Source organism: Artemia franciscana, chromosome 10 (genome assembly GCF_032884065.1).
Source record: "Artemia franciscana chromosome 10, ASM3288406v1, whole genome shotgun sequence".
Lineage (NCBI taxonomy): Eukaryota > Metazoa > Arthropoda > Branchiopoda > Anostraca > Artemiidae > Artemia > Artemia franciscana.
Genome location: NC_088872.1, coordinates 44605079 through 44614815, shown reverse-complemented (window position 1 = coordinate 44614815; position 9737 = coordinate 44605079). Strand labels below are relative to the sequence as shown.

General features: G+C 35.7%; 1 protein-coding gene across 1 annotated transcript in view; it reads left to right on the top strand.

Moving 5' to 3' along the window:
* LOC136032235 (GRIP and coiled-coil domain-containing protein 1-like) overlaps nucleotides 1-1084 on the top strand; it is a 132820-nt gene extending 131736 nt beyond the window's left edge. Inside the window, exon 4 of the transcript XR_010618689.1 lies at nucleotides 1047-1084. The gene's annotated coding sequence lies outside the window, so the exon portion shown is untranslated. The remainder of the gene's footprint in view (nucleotides 1-1046) is intronic.
* Nucleotides 1085-9737: the final 8653 nt, after the last annotated feature.

Sequence of the window (9737 nt, the reverse complement as noted above, 5' to 3'; positions counted from 1 at the left end):
AGTTGTCTGTGGATGGATGGATGGATGTGTCAGGTGACGTCACCTGAAAAAACTGGATCAGGTGACGTCAAAACTGAAAAAACTAAAAAAAGGCAAAAACTACAAAAAAAACTAAAAACTAATAAAAAAAATAAAAAAGCTAAAAAACTAAAAAAACTATAAAGGTAAAACCAATAAAAAACTAAAACAAAAACTGAAAAAACTAAAAAAAGGCAAAAACTACAAAAAAAACTAAAAACTAATAAAAAAAGTAAAAAAGCTAAAAATCTAAAAAAACTAAAAAAACTAAAAAAAGGTAAAAAACTAAAAAAAAATAAAAATAAAAAAAAACTAAAAAAAAGGAAAAAACTGAAAAATAAGCTAAAATAAAGGTAAAAACCAATAAAAAACCTAAAAAAAAAGGGAAAAAACTAATAAATGACGACACTCAAAGAGAAAGCGACCAGGACAAAAGGAATGTTCGATTAGCAATCAACAAAGCACCGGGACACAGGGAGTATAAATGACGACCAGGACATAAGTAAAAAAAAAAAACTATCTATATATATAAAAATAAGTTGTCTGTGGATCTGTGGATCGTGGATCAGGTGACGTCACCTGAAAAAACTGGATCAGGTGACGTCAAAACTGAAAAAACTAAAAAAAGGCAAAAACTACAAAAAAAACTAAAAACTAATAAAAAAAATAAAAAAGCTAAAAAACTAAAAAAACTAAAAAAAGTCAAAAACTACAAAAAAAACTAAAAACTAATAAAAAAGCTAAAAAACTAAAAAAACTAAAAAAAAAGGCAAAAACTACAAAAAAACTAAAAACTAATAAAAAAAATAAAAAAGCTAAAAAACTAAAAAAACTAAAAAAAGGTAAAAAACTAAAAAATAAATAACGACCGGGACACAGGGACACAACTACAACGGGGACACCGGGGGAAACAGGGGGATATAAATGACGACCGGGACAAAAAAACTAAAAAGAAATAAAAACTAAAAACTAATAAAAAAAACTAAAAAATCTAAAAATCTAAATAAGCTAAAAAAGAAAAAAAAAAGGAAAAAAATAAAGGAGAAAAACAAAACTAAAAAACGAATGTATATACAGACCGGGACACCGGGATACAAATGATGACCGGGACCCGGGACACAGGGAATATAAATGACGACCGGGACACAGGGACACAACTACAACGGGGACACCGGGGGAAACAGGGGATAACCTGACAATCTATTTATATGCAAAGACAATGGGACAGCAAAGAATGTTGTATATTCGCAAGTTTTACGTAGTTAAAACCATATATATATATATATATCTATATTCACAGGTGGGACATAGGGACACAACTACAATGGCGCGTAACTATTATGGCGCGTAACGACTTACGCGCGCGGGGGGGCTTGGGGGGGGGCGCGAAGCGCCCCCACCAACTAGGTGTTGGGGTGGCGCGAAGCGCCACCCCAACAGCTAGTATATATATATATATATATATATATATATATATATATATATATATATATATATATATATATATATATATATATATATATATATATATATATATATATATATATGGGTATTTTTTTTCCAAACTGAAAGTGCATACCCTATACTTCACCTTAGGGAAGATGGAAAGCCAAAGCAATTATTTCTAGCGGTTTTTACCCACTGGTTGAACTAATAGGGGTATATTGTACATTACGGGTATAATTATATATATTTGTACAAACTAAGTACAAAGTAGGGGTATATTGAACACAATTGTACACGGTGTATACTAAAATGACGCTATATTATTCAGCTACCCGCTTGGATTTTTTTTCAAATATTTTGTAGTTTAAATTATTTTCTTAAAAAGCTTAAAATCCTTATAATTCCTCTTCTACAAAAGAAAAGATGTAAGATATGTGATTTTTTGGAGGAGTCATATGGTCTATTTTAATAAAGTCTGGAATCTATTAATAGGTATGTTAAGAAGGCTTCGATTTTAAAAGGCATGGGGGAATATTAGAACTCTGGATCTCATTGCTTTAGTTTCAGATTAAAGCTATGGTAACTTCATGGCTATCAACTGCTTCTTTTCGAATTAATGGTGGTTTAATACGGGCGGCTCAGTTTTGGCAATAAAACTTCAATTGAGTAAAACACTACCAATTTTCCCATCATAATCAATTTGTGTGTTGTGTCTCCATATGCTCATCCAATGTTACTGGAGATATTATTGGTAGGCGTAATGGGAAAGAAAATTCTCGTAAATAAAGCGGTTAAATCCTGGCGAAAGATATGTCAGATTCTGAAATGTACTCAAATCAGTTCTTGGTACCTTAGATTCTCTTGAATCCACTTGCTTGTTCACCCTCCCCTTACCACTACCTTTGTAGAAGGAGCCAAAGCCATTGCTTCACCTTCTGAAGTCTCTTTTATTAGAGCATCCAGTCTTTAAGGACTTACCGTACTTACCACGAACATAAATTAAAAGACTGTTTTACGGAATTCCATAGACTCAAGATGTTGTCATCTTCCTGATCCAAACCTGATTTAAAGTGTCAGTGAGATCATTGTTCGTCCCAGCTCGAAGTGGACCTCCTCTAGAAGCACTGCGTTGACCTTTACGGCGACCTATAAGGGATAAAATTATATTTGCAAGAGAAAGAGTGAAAGGAATAGATAGGGAGATAATTTTTTTCTTGACTTGAAGTTCAAGTTTTTTAGTACCAAATATACATTCTATTCAATTACAATTTCTGAAATGTTTACTGTATAGACATTGTGTCTCCTAAGACATCATTCCGCAAAAAAAATATCATACATCTGTGTATGTGTTTACTAGGGAAGGACATTCTAACAAAAAAGCACCACAAACAGTCAAATTATACAAATAATTTTAGAAACTACACAGAAAAATCCAAAAAATCTCAAGAATTAAGGGAGAGGAGGTACAAGACCAATGCTTACCCCATATAAATAAACATAGCCAATATCAATAAAAATTCTTGAGAAATCTCATTTGTTTTCATTTTACTTTGAATAAACGTACTAAGCGTCTTAAAAGCCCCCATACCCATAAAGTGAGCCCCATTCTTAATATTTCACTTTGAATGAATGATCTTGATCTAGAAACGCAGGATAAACACAGTTAATCCAAATATTCGTGGTAACGAACTTTAAGTAAGTAGTAACTCAGCCCAATGATAACCAAAACTCTAAATGACACTATATTAATAATTGTTAATATTCCAATAGAATCGACTTTTTATGTTGATCCCAAATATTTATAATAAATCAAGTTTAACACCACCCATCAAAACTTACAAACGAGAGAAATTTTGCGTGATGTTTCAAAAAGGAGGCAAACATCCCCAAAAATTCAGGTGACCTTAATGAAAATTGCACCATCAGATTCAATGTTAAAAAAAACACTGCTGCAGAGGTTTGAAGCTCCTATTTACAAAAATATGGAATTTTGTAATTTTTGTCAAATGAAAGATAATGTGCGTGTTTATTTGTGTTTGTGTGTGTTTTTTTTCCAGTTTTGTTTGTATCAATCCCATGGACTTATCATATCAGAATATGTCTTATTCAAAAATAAATGAAAAGTTCTGGTGCCATTTTCAATCGGACAGACCGATTGGAAGGCAGCTACCCACCTTCCATACCAACTTTTCCTTCCTAGAGACTTCCAATACAAATTGTGAGATTGAAATTTGATTAAAAATAGTTGAATGGTCCAAAAACTACTCCTCTAGTAGGTGTCAAAGGTCTCCTGACCCTTGATTCCTACTAGAGGACTATCTATCTTACTAGAGGATGTCAAGGGTCTACATGACCCTTGACATCCCCTGGATATAGAATTGTAAGTTGCGCAGTTTACCCATTGTTTGCATATAGCATTTGTCATTGAGAAATATACGAAAACTTTTTTGGGGGAATTTTCGGGGATCGGGAGGGATTTTTCGCGGGAGAGTTTTCCATAGGAAATAATTTTACCAGGAGGAATTCCTCGGGAATTTTTTTTACACTTGTAGTTGAAGAGGGGATTTCCTGGCATGATATAGAAAATGGTGAGAAGTCAAATAAAAAGAACGTGTTCTTTCAACTGAATGTAAAGGGTAAAATTAAACCTTATAACTATTTTTTGGGGACGACTTACTCCCCAACAGTCCCCGTAGGAGGGGCCACAAGTTACAAACTTTAACCAGTGCTTACATATAGTAATGGTTATTTGGAAGAGTACAGACGTTTTCTGGGGGGTTTTTAGGTTGAAGGGGGGGATTGACAAGAGGGGGATATGTTGGGGGAACTTTCCTTGGAGGAATTTGTCATGGGGAAAGAAAAGTTTGAAGGGAGAGCAGGATTTTCTAGCATTGTTTAAAAAAAAAAAACAATGAAAAAATAAATATGAAAAAGTTTTTTCAACTGAAAGTAAGGAGAAGCATTGAAACTTAAAACGAACAGAAATTATTACGTGTATGATGGCCTTACCTCCTCCTAATACCTCGATCTTTACGCTAAAGCATTTTTAGTAATTCCAACTATTTATTCTGCGGCTTTTGTGATCCAGGGGTCATTGTTAAGAAATTGGGACAAGACTTAAGCTTAAGTGTAAAGAGCGAGGTACTGACGAGGGGGCGAACCCCCTCATATATGTAATAAAAACATGAGAATACAAATGTTCTTTACGTAAGCTAATTTGTAAGTTACGTATATCTTTTACTAATAAACATTCGTAAAAAATTAAAAGTTCTAGTTGCCTTTTTAAGTAACCAATCATCCAGAAAACTAAGAAGCCTGGATAGCATAGCCTTCTCAAAAATTTTGCTGAAAACAGATAGGAGAGAAATTGACCTATAATTAGCAGGATCACTCCGATAACCACCTTTATACAGCACTGTAACCTTAGCTCGCTTGAGAGATGCAGGGAAAATTGCTTTTTCGAAAGACAGATTGACAAGCTTAGTCAATGTTGACAGAATAGCTGGCAGAATGGCACGGATAACCCTTGTAGGAATTTTGTCTGGTCCTGAAGAGGATAATCTTTCAAGAGCATTCACGATACGAGCTACCTCAAATTCAGTAACAGAATTCAAGACCATCGACTTTAAACAAGAGGGTCCAAGAAAGGCTCTGAAATCGCAACGAGAAGTGCCAGAGCTTGCAGAGGAAGCAGTTGCCTTCCCTATATTAGCAAAATAAGAGGTAAGCTCAAACTGAACATCTGCATCTCCTTGAACGGTTTTACTATCGAGTATCAGCATTGATGGAACAGAAGGCAGAGGAGGACTAAGTCTAAGATCTGAGTTAATTAAATACCATGTCTTCCTTACATCCTTCCCACATTCAAAAAATTGTCGTATGATAATACTGAGACTTTGCCTTCCGAAAGAGAGAATTACAAATACTCCTATAGGTCTTGAAACGTTCGTGATGAGTTACAGATGATGAAGCTTTGTAAAGCTTCCACAAATAATTTTTCCTTTTCCAGCTATTATGGAGACCTGAACTCATCCATGGATTCAGTGGTGCTATTCTTTTCGAAGTATGGGGCGCTGGACCCTGATTGCAAATTTCCAGGATTCCTTCTTTCACTAAATCATAAAAGGAATCAAAAGAGCGGTTAAAATTGAATCAGAAATCAAACTGTCTCATGGTAGATCAGCCAGACGAGAATTAAGTAGACTTAGATCAGTATCACCATAACGGAAAAATGGGAGAGTAGATGGTGATGCTATACGCTGTGCTTGATCATCACTCTTATATTGGGAAATAGCGGGAAAATGATCAGAAATATCACTAACCAGCATCAAACTATCTAAGACATCTAGTGACGAAAAAAATATTATAAATAAGAGATGCATGTCTCTTATTGTGTCTAATAAGAGACGCATGTCTCGAGACGTGTCAGTAACTCGGGTTGGTATACAAACTGAAGGTAGAGTTCCCGAAGAGAGTATCATCGACAAAAAATCAATAGCTGAAGCAGAATTTTGATCCAGCAGGTTGAGGTTAAAATCACCCATAAGGATTAGTTCAAAGGGATGTTTTTGGACTGAGTCCAAAACTTCTTCCAGAATTTTCAAAAACGAAGGAATAGATCCATTGGGGGACCTATAAACCAAACCCACAGCTAAATACTTACGCATTGATTTAATCTCAATAAAAAGGGATTCAAAGATTCCTTCCTCATTTCTGCTCAAATCACTTCGGACATTATATGTAAGACGATCAGCAATATCAAGGACAAGGCCACCTCTCGCCATCCGTTTCCTGTTCAGCCTCTCCATCCTATATCCCGGAATATCTAAAAGGATATCCTTTTTTGAATCTAGGAAAGTTTCACATAATCCTATAACATCAGGAGTTCCACCACTGACCATCCGTTTCAGCTCATCAAAAGACGAGCAAAGTCCCTGAATGTTAAGATGAAGCACAGAGAAAACATAATCACGTTTAGAGGAGGCAGAACCATTTAAGTTCGAAACATACTTACTTTTATTAGCTGAATTAGAATCAATATTCTTGAGATTTCTACTTCCAATTGAATTATTGATTATATTTTCAATATCTAAAGGATTATTTTGTAATTCAATTAAACGTTCCCCCAAAGAGTTGATACCAACCTGGTCACCAATAGAAATCGTCAATTTACTCATGGTGGATGGCAGTTCCGCTCCATGACCAAACCCACCAGACCAAAGGTATAAGAAAAAATATAAGGAAAAAGAATAGTATAATCGAGGTAAGGATAAATAAGAAAAAGCAGGGAAAGAGAAAGAAAAAGAAACAAGGAAAAACCAAGAAATAAACAAATAATCAGCACTGGTAATTTAATCACGAAAGAACCATGTATATGCCAAGATATGAAATTTATCACAGAAGTCATTGGCTGACGGTTTTACGGTTTTTAGGGCAGTTAATGCTGTAGCACGTATGGCCTGGAGCTTTACAACTAACACAAAAAGGACTGTTATTACACGGGGATCCAGATTTCGACTTATGGTCACTAGCTCCGCATTTTGAGCACAGGGTAGTGTTTGTGCAGTTTGCTGCAAGGGGGCCAGTCATATGGCAGTTAAAGCATCGACGAGGCAGAAACAAAAACTCCTGGGTGGCAAGTCGCTCATAGCCGTTTTCGCTGATTCTTGTAGGAACTGATCTAAGTCTTTTCTCGATTTGAAATACACTTTGAATGTGCGTGACGCGCCACACTTGAGCTGTTTTGATGTATTTTGGGATTAATTCCTTCAGTGATGAGTCGACTAGTTCGTCCGGTACTTGTTTAGTAACAGCAACAAAAGCAGGCTCCTTAAGTGTAGCATTTAGAGTGGGGTCAGAACGCTTTGCCTTTTCAACAATTATACTAGCGGTTTCAAACAGTTCATGATAACGAACTGTAGTAAGGAGCGACCCGGCTCAATAGTAACCAAAACTCTAAAAAATGAAATTTTGATACCAATAGCTACATTAAACGAATCGCATTTTAATGCTGATTTTAAATATATAAGTTTCATCAAGTTTAATCTTACCCATCAAAAGTTACGAGAATTATTTTATTATTATTTTAGAAAATAGGGGGAAACAACCCCTAAAAGTCATAAAATCTTAACGAAAATCACACCGTCAGATTCAACGTATCAGAGAACCCTATTGTAGAAGTTTCAAGCTCCTATCTACACAAATGTGGAATTTTGTATTTTTTGCCAGAAGGCAGATCACGGATGCGTGTTTATTTGTTTGTTTTTTCCCATGGGTGATCTTATCGATCCAGTGGTCCGAGAATCTTGCGAGAGGGCTCATTCTAGCGAAAATGAAAAGTTCTAGTGCCCTTTTTAAGTGACCAAAAAAATTGGAAGGCACCTAGGCCCCCTCCCACGCTAATTATTTTCCCAAAGTCACCAGATCAAAATTTTGAGATAGCCATTTTATTCAGCATAGTCAAAAAACCGTATAACTATGTTTTTGGGGACGACTTACTCCCCAACAGTCCCCATAGGAGGGGCCACAAGTTACAAACTTTAACCAGTGCTTACATATAGTAATGGTTATTTGGAAGAGTACAGACGTTTTCTGGGGGATTTTTAGGTTGAGGGGTGGGGGGTTGAGAAGAGGGAGATAGGTTGGGGGAACTTTCCTTGGAGGAATTTGTCATGGGGAAAGAAAAGTTTGAAGGGAGAGCAGGATTTTCTAGCATTATTTAAAAAAAAACAATGAAAAAATAAATATGAAAAAGTTTTTTCAACTGAAAGTAAGGAGAAGCATTAAAACTTAAAACGAACAGAAATTATTACGTGTATGATGGGCTCACCTCCTCCTAATACCTCGCTCTTTACGCTAAAGCATTTTTAGTAATTTCAACTATTTATTCTACGGCTTTTGTGATTCAGGGGTCATTCTTAAGAAATTGGGACAAGATTTAAGCCTTAGTGTAAAGAGCGAGGCACTGACGAGGGGGCGAACCCCCTCATATATGTAATAAAAACATGAGAATACAAATGTGCTTTACGTAAGCTAATTTGTAAGTTACGTATATCTTTTACTAATAAACATTCGTAAAAAATTACAAGTTCTAGTTGCCTTTTTAAGTAACCAAAAAATCGGAGGGCAACTGGGCCTCCTCCCCACTCCTTTTTTTCTCAAATCACTCGATCAAAAATACGAGAAAGCCAATTAGCCAAAAAAAATAAATATGCAAATTTTGTTTTAATTATGCATCTGCGGAGAGCCAAAATCAAAACATGCACTGATTCAAAAACGTACAGAAATTAAATAAAAAAAAACAAGTTTTTTTGACGGGAAGTAAGGAGCAACATTAAAATTTAAAACGAGCAGAAATTACTTGGTATATGAAAGGGCTGCTTCCTCATCAACGCCCCGCTCTTTACGCTAAAGTTTTTTACTGTTTTAGAAAGTAGAGTTAAGAGAAAGAGTCAAACTTTAGCGTAAAGAGTGGGGCGTTGATGAGGAAGCAGCCCTTTCATATACGATGTAATTTCTGTTTGTTTTAAGTTTTAATGTTGCTCCCTACTTCCTGTTAAAAAACTTGTTTTTTTTTATTTAATCTTTAGACGAGACGACAAGTTTCTATTCATTCTTGTCACGGCGTAGCTCAGATACATCGCTGCCAGGACTAGGGCATAAATGCTTAGATAAATGCTTGGCGCTCCGTTGGGCCTTTTAGCTCTTTTGGAGGGTTTTTCAGTATCACAGCATACGAGGGTTTAGGCATTGAGTCATGATTTTGGGGCAAGACCAGTGACTGGTCAGAGAGGCTACTTGAAGGGTGTGATATTTTTGCCAGAACCCTGTCCAATTTACGCGATAACTCATTGACCTTGGATACAACTGTGGCATTTACGGCCTCTCCTATAGTTGAGACTTCACATGGACTAAGAATAACAAATTTTGGGATTTTTAGGTTTTGCTTGGCAGCATCAACTAAAGTTTTACACATGTTAAGAATATTATCTTCATCTTTAGAGTGAGTCACCGTTCGGGTTGTAACACTTAGTTCGGCATAAAGAACTCTCTTTGCTTGGATGATGGTATTGCGATCAAAATAAGCGACATTTGCCTTTTGGATTAACTCTTGCCTAACTTCATCAGTTAGAGATCGGCTTAAAAAGTTCAGAACAGGATTCAAAATTAATTTGTCTTCCATTTTACACTGACCAAATGCTTTCTAAAATTAACCTGCCTCACTCTTTTACTCCACCTTCCCTCTCTCCTTCCTCTTTTCTTTTTCTTTCCTC